This window comes from Mustela nivalis (assembly GCF_964662115.1).
Source record: "Mustela nivalis genome assembly, chromosome: 3".
NCBI classification, from domain to species: domain Eukaryota; kingdom Metazoa; phylum Chordata; class Mammalia; order Carnivora; family Mustelidae; genus Mustela; species Mustela nivalis.
Window position 1 is genome coordinate 151,049,681 of NC_139022.1, and position 11,560 is coordinate 151,061,240.

The following is an 11,560-nucleotide window of genomic DNA, read 5'->3' on the forward strand; positions in this document are numbered from 1 at the left end:
ATTAGCGGAAGCTGGGTGAGGGGCATAACGAAGCACTCCTCTTATGATTTTGACAACTTTTCTATCAGTCTAAAATTATTTAAAGGTTAAAGTTGAAAAAGAAAACCATGGCGTTGGTTCTGAGTAAACTTAGAAACCAGTTGTTACCACAGTGCAAAGATGTATAGGGTTAGTGACCAAATCATATGTACAGGCAAGCATCTTAGAGTTTGGAGGAAGGAGGACACAGTGTGACCTTGATACTTTTGACATCTCCAGCTTCAGGCAAGTTGCATGGCTTCTGCTAGACTTTGAAAGCATGGACCAACGGGTAAAAGGACTTCCATGGGGAACCCCAACAGAGCAAAGACAAAGAAATGTGAATGAATGTCCATGGCACGTTCTGAAGGCTGCTCAAACTTCTTCCCAGGCAAAGAAATGGACTTTGGGCTCTGGTCTGGAACTAGCATTCTGGAATTTCAGGCCGGGTGCAGAAGTGGAGAGGGCATGGGATTGGCTGTGGAACATGGGAAATCTGGAACATAAAGGCAGCATCTTCAGAGAAATTGGTTATGGAAGCAATGGATTCATTTCTGTGTTCAAAAAGACACTTCAGGGGTGCCTGGGTGGTTCAGTGGGTTGGGCCTCTGCCTTTGGCTTGGGTTGTGGTCTCGGGGTCCTAGCATCGAGCCCCGAGTCAGACTCTCTGCCCAGCGGGGAGCCTGTTTCCCCTCTCTCTCTGCCTGCCTCTCTGCCTACTTATAATTTCTCTCTCTGTCAAACAAATAAACAAAATCTTAAAAAAAAAAAAAAAAAAAAAGACACATCAATCCATTGAGCACAGACCTGCCCCAGGGTCTCCCGAGAGCAGCGGAGACCCGGCCAGGAGAAAACTCTCTGCTGACCACCTCATTACCACCAGTGCCTTTGGCCTGGCTGTGCAGTAGGGCCAGCAAGCCCAGCTCTTCCTCATCCCTCCTCCTGTCATCACACATCACTTCTCCTCTCATCCCCCCATCCCTTCCCAGCTCAAATATCCCATGACCCAGTAAAGACCTTCCAGCCTTCCCACCAAAACGCACCACCATGTGCAAAAATCCAGGAGCTGGGAGGAAAGGCAAAGACCCTTCGACATCTCCCAGGGACTCATCCACTGTTTCTAGATAGAGACTTCTACCTCCTCTCCCCACCAGGCAAGTTAGGAACACTATTTCTAGCAATCAGTTGGAGGCATTTCCATTTTCTGTGAGTATCTGGAAGGTGGGCCTCTTCCCTAGATGATCAGATTCTATTCTACCCAATGAGAAGAGGATGAGTGCTTCCTACACACACTGTGGTGACCCTTCAAGATGCTCCTAGCCTACTGGGAAAGAAGGTCAAGGTAAAACCACAGCAGGTGCCAAAGACAATGGGAGTCCAAAGGAGGTAACGCCCTATGGAAAGTAGAGGTTGGAGAACTGAGAGCTAGACCCCAAGTAAGGGAGACTTGTGGCTCCATCATGCAGCCGCACTTTCTCCCTACAAGACACCCTAGTGTCTACCATCTTCACGAGGACTGTCAGGATCCTTGGCTGGTGGGGCTTCCCTGTTATTAGGTGCTGACTCCGTAGCAAACCCTGCGGACCAGTTCAGCTGAGCCTCACATGCTCACTGTCTTTGTGTTCCCCACAACGGAAGGCTTCCTTACAACTGCCTGTTCCTCCCAGGCTCTAAAGCATGGCCCCCAAATCTTCCTGAACGCCTTTGCTCTGAGCCTTGGGTGTTCACTCACTGCCCTGGCCTCAGGGCCCCACCCAGAGCATGGACCGCACGCCTCACCCCCCGGCTCTCTGAGCCATGTGGACAAGAACGCTCCTGCCCTGTCCCCAGCCACCCACCTTCCCTGGCACTTGGTTGGTCCTCTTCTTACTCCTGCTGTTGTTTGGGAGCATTTCCCCCTTCGTTTTCTCCCTTCTCCATCCAAATCCAGTATTTGAAGTCTGTGTTCACAGACATCAGCTTGGGATCGACTGTTAGATGATTGTTTTCTATAAGGGCAAACTCATCCCTCAGGAATTGATCGATGATGCTTTCGAAGCTCATCCACATTGTAGCGGGTAAGAGAACTTCATTCCTTCTTATGGCTTCTAGTCCCTTGTTTGTAGATGCCATCGTCTGCTCATCCATCCATCTGCTAATGGACATTTGGGTGGTTTCTGCTTTGGGGCTATTACGAATGATACTACCGTCAACATTTGGGTGCAGGTTTTGGTATGGCTATATGTTTGTTTCTCTTGGGTGTGCACATCAGTGTGGAATCATTGGGAGGCAGCTGATGCCAAACTTCATGAGAGACCACCAAACCAGGCTCCCCAAGGTGAAGACTTTTGAGGGTTGCATCAGAAAGCCCACTGCAGGAACGCCTGGGTGGCTCAGTGGGTTAAAACTTCTGCTTTCGGCTCAGGTCATGATCTCAGGATCCTGGGATGGAGCCCCACATCGGGCTCTCCGCTCAGCAGGGAGCCTGCTTCCTCCTCTGTCTTTGCCTGCCTCTCTGCCTACTTGGGATCTCTGTCTGTCAAATAAATAAATAAAATCTTAAAAAAAAAAAAAAAAGAAAGAAAGAAAGAAAGAAAGCCCACTGCAGCAACAGTATGGAGTATGGCTTGGACTGGATCTGTGTAGAAGCAGGGAGACTGGTTAGGCAGTAGTTGCAAGAGGCCAGGAGAAAGACTTGGGGCAATGCCCGAATCAAGGCAATAACGCATAGGATGGGAAGGAGAGAAGACAAGTATGATGAATGGAAAGAAAATCCTGCCGGCGCGGCTAACAAATTAGACTTCAGGGCAGGGGGGTTTGGTGGGATTGTGACTCACTTCCAGGTTTATGTTTGGATGATGGGACCGATGGAGGGGCTGGCACTGGTGGGCACAGGAAGTACTGATGCATGGTCACGCATCCTCTACGTTGGCTGTAGAGTATTTAGGCTGCCTGGGGGACATGAAGGTGAATAAAAGATCATCTCCCAAGCTCAGGAGACAAGGGAAGGGGATAGAGAATTAAAGGTTGTCAGCACTCATGTCACCACTGACATCACTGGGTGCATGAGATCCCAGGGATAAGGGCAGAAGCAGGAAAAGCAGCGCCTGGAGACAGAGCTCTGCCCGCCCCACAAATGGCCCCAACCTACCACTACCGCTGTGCCTTCCCCAGTCCACGGAGACACTTCCCGCTTGTTTTCTTGTTCTCAACAGTGATTTAACCTAAGCTAGCCAGAATTCAGTTTTCTAGCCCATAGACTGCCTTCCTGTGCACCCCCTCCCCCACACATGTACTCACATCAGAAGATATTTCAAAGAATATGTACATGTCTCAAGTTCTTTGCCATCCTGACTATCTCATTCACTCAGCTGAATTCATCATTTTCAATCGCTGGGGAATATATAACCACAAAACTTGTAGAGGAGAGAAAGCTCTGTCTTTTCCTTGAAAGAAAGGATGTGCCCCTCAAAATGGAATTTTGTGGCAGCAGGAGCAGAGCAGAGCTCACACAGATGCAGATGCAGCCAGTGTCCTTGCAAGGAATGGCAGGCAGCCTTGACCTAGGGACTTGGTGCCCTTGGGCTCTGGTGGCAGGGTTGATTCAGATTCTCACCCTGAGAAAAGTGTCTCTCACTCCCCAGTTAGACATTCGATTCTCTGACTCCACTTGGTTCTCGGCATCTGCCTGCCGCAAGCAGGGAACAAGCTGGCCCAGCCAGTGTGGGATTCTGAATCTCGCCGTGGGGATTTCACACTGGAAAGGAGCTATTCCAGCTTCTGCTTTCATCTCAGCCGTGGGAGTTTGGGGAGTGTCGTTCCGCCCCTGGGCTCGCCCTTGATCTGTGGACAAAATGTAGTGACCCAGCCTGTGGGCTAAGACTCAGCCCTTGGACCTGGTCAAGGGCCCTGACTCCCACCTGCCTGAGAGGACGCTGCGGAGCAGACAGCCCTCCCCAGAACAACTGGGGCTCTACTCTTTCTTTCTTTCTTTCTTTCTTTCTTTCTTTCTTTCTTTCTTTCTTTCTCTCTCTCTCTCTCTCTCTCTCTCTCTCTTTCTTTCTTTCTTTCTTTCTTTCTTTCTTTCTTTCTTTCTTTCTTTTTAAACTTGGTGTCTCTCCTTTGAGCACCTGTCACCTCTTTCTGCAACCATTCCTCTTTGCTCCTGAGTCTGCTATGAAATTTTAATCTACCTGTTAACAATGAAAAAACCATTCTCAATTTCTATTTTCTAGTTTAACTTTTTCGTGTGGGTCTTTTCAGACTTCGACTTCTGGACTGGGGGAAAGCATACTCATAAAATCACAGGGTTCACAGCCCAGTTAGCTTCCTTAAAGGACTACTTCTGGATGCGTTCTGTGAAGCCACAGTTTAGAAAAACAGAACCCCCAAATGGCTTTGGAAATGAAACCATCTTCAGGTCAGCAATCAGACTAACTTGTAAACATTTTCTCCCATTTATTTCAGTTTCCCCATCCAAAGGCAGAGATGGGTGGGAAACATAGCGTGTGCGGCAACATGTTGGTGCTGCTGGGGGGAGGGGAGCCACTGGGTCCCCGCTGGCCAGTGCATTTTCCCCCACTCCAAACCCCTCCCGCATGAGCAGGTAGGCACAAGCCATAACGCGCATGGGACATGGGGACTCACGGGAAACCAGGAGGCAGCCAACAAGACTGCTGCTAAAATGTAATCCACCTTAGCTTACAAAACTGCTCCCCTTTTAACCACACCCACAGGGCCCATTGGGCCCTTCTGACAACCCCCCAATACTTCTTCTACCCAAAGTCTGGCCCTTTCTGACAGTGCTCTTCTCAGCTTTGCTGCTCTAGCCTACCTTTGCTATGAGGACTAATAGTGCTAACGGAGTGCCTTCTGTTTTCTCTGTATCCTGTAGGTGCTGCCTCATTCAATCCTGAACAAAGTTAGGAAGAGACAATGAGCAACCAACCACTTTTTATAGCCAAAACCCCCACAGCTCAGAGAGACGCCGATGAGCCTAGTTAGGGTCACCCGGTTGCTAAGGAGCAGAGCCAGGGCTGAAGCCCGGATGAGGCGGACGGCCACGGGCACACTCTCCCCGTCTCGCCCTCTGACATTGGGCAGCTTCAGCGGACAGATGGAGAGGTGGGGGACGGACGACACAACCACCAACAGAGCAAGGAAGCCAAGAAAGCAGAACTTTTCTTGGCTCACATCTGTGAGCTTAGGTATTTCTGGCCAGTGTTTTCCTTACCAGAAATGGAGCTGCCCCCGTGTTTATTTGTCAGAGGGACGGGGTAGTACAGTAGGAAAAACATCCACCCAAGAACCAGAAGCTCAGGGACTCAGGCGCTTGCGTTTGGAAGCTTGCGTAGGTATAAATGTCCCACAGGCTCTGCTCTGTCAAGTGAAGATAAACCGTGTTTGCTCTCCTTTCCTCTCAAGGCTGTTACGAGGATCACTGAGGCGATCGGAGTGAAAATTACAAAATGGTCTACAAATCACATATAAATGTATATTTTTATATTGATGTATTTCCACCTGGTAGAAGAACATTTTGGGGTCATTGAATCCATTCCTCAGCTCTGCTTTTGGACATGACATTTAATTTCTCTTGGCCTCAGTTTCCCCATCTGTAAAATATGGCCATGGGGTTCACTGAACCCTAAGCTTCTTTTTAGCTCTGACCCAGGGCAGATTAATGACTCGTTCTGATTCCTACCGTGCTGTCCAACCGGCCCCTGGTGACCAGGAGAACCCAGAGGTGTGGTTCCCTCACACAGAGCCATCTGTCCTCTCAACTAAGAGGAGTCTGGATATGAAACAGCAGAGGTGTCTCCAAGAATGTTCGACTGCAGAAACTGGCAGAATTAAATTCATAGAGGAATAACAAAGTTTATCCCCTCCACAATGTTTATCAGTGGACATTATGTGCCACAAGTTATGCTAGGAATAAGACTGGGTAGAAGGAACAGTCTAGAGCAGGAGACAGACTTTAAACAAACACTTTCCCAGGTAATTATTTAATTGGAGGCATGACATACACTAGAACATAGAGTAAGACTGTTGATCAGGAAATTATATAACAGGGCAGAGGCATCTCAGAAGGATTTCCCAAAGAAGTGGCATTTCCAACTACTTCTCGAAGGATCTGGATTTAGCAAGGCATGGGAAGGGGTTGAGAAGAGGTTAGAGGATATTCTAGGCAGAAGGAATATCCAGTGCCAAGGTCTTTTTTTTTTTTAACTTTTTTTTTTAAGATTTTATTATCTATTTGACACAGAGAGAAAGATCACAAGCAGGCAGAGAGGCAGACAGAGAGAGAGGGGGAAGCAGGCTCCCTGCTGAGCAGAGAGCCCAATGCGGGGCTGGATCCCACGACCTTGGGATCATGACCCGAGCTGAAGGCAGAGGCTTTAAACCACTGAGCCACCCAGGTGCCCTAGTGCCAAGGTCTTTTTTTTTTTTTTAAGATTTTATTTATTTATTTGACAGAGAGAAATTACAAGTACACTGAGAGGCAGGCAGAGAGAGAGAGAGAAGGAAGCAGGCTCCCTGCTGAGCAGAGAGCCCGATGCGGGACTCGATCCCAGGACCCTGAGATCATGACCTGAGCCGAAGGCAGCGGCTTAACCCACTGAGCCACCCAGGCACCCCCCAAGGTCTTTTAAAGAGGAAAGTTCTTGATCTACTTGAGTTTCTGAAAATAAGTCGATTTGGCTGTGATGCTGCTAGTGATGGGAACGGTGGCATGACATGAGGTTCCAGATATAGACAGGAACAGATCATGCAGGATCTTATAGGTCAACATGAAGAATCTGGGCTTTATTCTGAGAGCACAAAGATGCCACTGGAAGGTTTTAAGCTGGAGGATATGTTCTGAGTGATGGTCCAGAAAGATCATGGAGGCAGCAGTGGTGTACTGGAGGGAATGTCTGGGTGGGCGACCCAAACCAGTCAAGGGCTAGAGCAGTGGTCAGAGGCAAGAGCAGACAGTGGCTGGGACTATGATGGTGGCCATGGAGACAGAGAAACATGGAAGGAGTTGAGAGATACTCAAGAGATGGAACTCAGGTCATGGTCATTGATGGGGGAAAGTGGAGGAGAAAGAGGTAAGTAACTTACATATGCTACGCATTCTAATCCACTGGGATGGTGGGGACCATGCCCCCTAGCTTCCAGATAAAGAAAGTCTCTGAGAGGCTGAGAGACTTGTCCAGATACAAGAGCTGGAAAATCAGGTTCCCAGAACTCTCAGCTCTTACATCATAATTATTTCAGGGTTGGAAAGGCTTCCCAAGTGACTCATTCTAGGTGCTATCATTACTTCACAGAAAACTCAAGGAAGGTCTGATTTCATGTGTCTTGAATGCCAAGTGCATCACGGCAAAGGCCATATGATGAGAAGGAACCAGTGAGCAAGTGACATCATGGGCCAAATACAGTCGCTCCTCGAACATGCACTGCAGACGCCTTACACAATTCCCTAATTATAGTTCCTGAGGAAGCACTGCACAATAGCACGCTGTACAGAAGCCAGTGGGTAACTGTCGGTGGCCAGACGGCCCTTTTAACCGGAGTTGATATTTGGAAGATCCCATGTAACAAGCTCAATGAAGTTTTTTGGTGGAGCTTTTGGCTGAACAGGTCATAAATCTTTCATGTCCCAGAGAAAGGCCTGTCCATCTTGGGAGCGAACAGGCTCTTCCATATTCCAGAATTAAAAGTCTGCCTGACCTTAAAGCCTCCTCTCCTCGTGTCTCAGTGAAAGGGAACAAAGAAGTCACAAAGTTCATGTAAATATGTGTATATCCTACACGCAATGCAGACTTCACATACTGCTGCTTCTCCAACTGTACTGACCCAACATGGTTTGGCCAAGACAAATATTGAGCTCTTTCCAAACACTCTGGTTTTAATGACTATGGTTAAATAACTTCCCTAAAGCCTCCAGATCATAAGAGGCAGCGTTTGCAAACCGAGTCCCTCCAAGCTCAGGGTCATGCTGTCTCGTAACCAATCTGAGCCTCCGGTTCCTCGTGCACAATGAGGACAGCGCCCTCACAGCTCAGTGGTGACAGCTAACACCTGGAAAGTGTCTCACAAGTGGGCTCACGGCAAGAGCTCAGCAAATGGTCTCTACCAATTCCAATAGAGTGGCAACAGAGTACATGAAACATCTCAAAATAGAACTGAAGTGAATATAAATTATACCAATAGCACACTCTGATTTATTCAGAATGACCGCGACTGACATTTGAGCGTCACACATGCATCTGAGTGACATAAAGGAAGAACACATTTCGCATTCAATGGCTGAAATGTTATGGGTCGCATCTGCCATGCTCTGCTCTCCTGCATGACTCATTCAGGTTTCCTCAAGTACTTCGAGGTCTTGCTATGCTTTCGATCCTTGAAAGCAGCACGCGTTTTGGAAAAATGCACTTAATAATGCGAGCGCTGCTTCCTGCCTCGCCTGGATTTTGCCTCCCTTCGCTTGATAAACATGTGTTCCTCTTACTGAACTGATTCAGGCCAGACACGCATCTCGATACTGGCGCAGCACACAAGCGGGAGGTGTGGCCACTGGCATCACGCAGCTCACGTTCAGGGGGTGTCGAAGGCCTGGAGCCCCGCTTCAGATGTGGTGGATGGAGAGCCATAAAAGCAGTAAATCCCGTGTGTCAGGGAGAAAGGCCTGGGAAGCTGCTGCCTGAGCTCCAGAGGGAGAAGTATTCCACAAGGAAGTGAGCTTGTTTGCTGGGGCTGGGAGAAACGGGTGAGGAGGAGAAGGGAGTGTTGTGGGTCCATGGCCAACTGAACCCCACAACGATGGAGTCCCATGGAGTGTTCCAGTTCAGATGGACGCAGGGCAGAGGCGAAGCTGGCCGCCTTGCCGCTGACATCGACCCGGCCAGGGTGGCCTCCTCTCCCCACCTCACCCCTCTCTCCTTGGTGTATCACTTTCTATCACCCTATCCTTAGCTCCTGCCACCCAGAAATTTTTCTCCAGATGGGAGGCCTGGCAATCAGCTCCCCTCCCTTGTGTAATCAAATATGTCACCCTGAAGATCTACTCAGATTCTCTGGCTGGGGCCCGGCCCTCCGGGTGACAGCGCAGCACAAAGCAGCCAGCCAGGCGGCCCAGAGCCCCGCTGGTTTCTAATTAAAATGGAGCAAGTGTTTCTTTAGACACAGACCAAGTTCTTAGAGGAGAAACAACAGGTTCCTCTGAGCTTGGCCTTGAGGGCTCACACAGATGGGCTGTTTGCGAAGGGCAGGCGAGGAGGCTGGTTTTGAAAGTCCAAACGGGTGTGTTGTTACTATTATCAATTATGTGAACCATATTTGCCACCTGACGCTAACTACAAAGAACTTGAATATGTCTCTGGAGCGGCATTCAGTCGATGGGGGCAGAAACCACAGGGTTTTAATGTGTCGAAGCTGCAAAAATAAAAAATAATTTCCTGTCTCCCTTACGTTATAAAAATTTACCTAATCCTCTCCATATTGATTGCATTCGGCACCATACTATGGAAATGTTAACATTTCTGAAAATAAAACAGATTTTATAATTAAAAGTTTAAAAACAAAATTCCAAAGCGATTTGGGAGTGAACATAGTCCCTGCTCCGAGAGGCAAGATTGCGTGGTTCAACCCTGAGACCACAGAGTTCATCGCCTAAAGGCAGGAGTATTGTTCAAACTACTGAATGGCCATTTCAGCGGCACAGGGCAAGGACTAACCAGCAAACGGATGCAAGGTTTAGCGCTGGAGCAGGGAGGCAGAGACCCTGGATAGCAGATGGGACCTCTCTCGAGCCAGGTAGTAGGGAAATAGGTTGGGGGAGAGGGGTGTGCTTTTGGAGAATGTACCCCGAGCAAGAAGGGTGCTAAGCTTAGAAGAGCTATTTACCAGTAGAATAGGAAGATCTCACCAGTTTAGCAACTGGTTCAGCGACACACTCACTAAATCCTGGCCCTGTCCAAAGGGAACAGGCAAAAACCTAAAGGAGGGAATAAGCTGGCAGAGGGGTTGAAGCCCCAAAGGGGCAACCGTGACTTGGTTCTTGCTAATTGCTGCTAGACCTTCTGATTTCTCAAGAGAAGCTAAAAATCTATATTTCATTACCGTAAGGAACACACATTAAAAAATAAAGCCATGTGAGCCAGACCAAACAGGTCAGCAAGTAACCATTTTGTGACCTGTGATTGACAGTGGCCCAGGGCAACAGGCCTGTTTGTATTCATGGCCTCCATAGAAACGCAAACCCACCAAGTTGCTCCAAAAGCCAAAATCTCTCTCTACCCCTGAAGCTCCTGCCCTGGTTCAGGCCATCTCATGCCTCCCTTGCGTCCCCACGACAGAGGTCTTCCCACTGCACTACAGACCCTCCTCTAAACCCGCCATCTCTAAGGTGCCTGAGTGGCTCAGTTAAGTGTCAGCTCTTGACTGTGGCTCAGGTCCTGATCTCAGGGTTGGGAGACTGACCCCATGTGAGGCTCTGCATTGTGCAGCAGGTGGGGCTCTGTGTAAGGCACTGAGCCTGCTTAAGATTCTCTCTCTCCCTCTGCCCTTACCTCATCACCCTCTCCCCACCCCCACACCACCCCGCCCCCCGCGCATGTGTGCTCTCTCTCTCTTTTAAAAACCAAACCAAAACAAACCCTATCATGTCCTATTGTAACGACTTCTCTGTCTCACCCAGAGGTTCTGTCTTTTTATTGCTGAGTCTATAGAGCCTCCCATGCAGGCTGGCGCCCAGAAGTCACAGAAAGGGAAAGAAGAGAGGAAGGAAAGAGGTTTTTGCTCTGCTATTTCCAGTCCCTTTACTATTTTTTTAAAAGATTTTATTTACTTATTTTAGAGATAGGGAGTGTGTGCATCCATGCCTGTGAGCTGGGGGAGGGGCAGAAGGAAAAGGAGAAAGAGAATCTCAAGCAGACCCAGCTGAGCATGGAGCCTGATGTGGGACTTGATCTCATGACTCTGAGATCATGACCTGAGCTGAAACAAGGAGTCGTTTGCTTAACTGACTAATCCACCCAGGCACTCCCTGTCCTTTTATAAGCAGTAGCACCTAATGTTGATATGTGGGATGGCGACCCAGCTTTATTTAACTTGGAAGATGCTTATCCAATCAAAGAAGAAATAAATAAGAATTTGACATTGAAGTATTTTAGATCATAACAGAAAGCCCGAAATTGAAAGGTGCAGCAAAGGCATCTGTAATAGTCATGGTGACCATGTGAACTCTTTCTTTTAAGTTCAACTACAGAAGGATTTTTTAATCATGAAAACATAGCACCAATTCCTTAATCATTTTTTAGAAAATTGAATTTAAAGTTTAGATAGGTAGCCTATAGCCATTTCTCCAATAATATTTCATTCCTGAAATATATATATTTTTCAGCTCTCAGGAGCTGCTCTGAAAATGAGATAGTCCTCATTTCCCATCAATGTGAAAGTCTTAACCCAACGGAACTGTATACTTCAAACGGCTAAGATTTTAGATTTAATATTATGTGCTTTTTGCTATAATAAAATAATTTTTAAAATAAATATATTTTAAAAAACAGAGGTG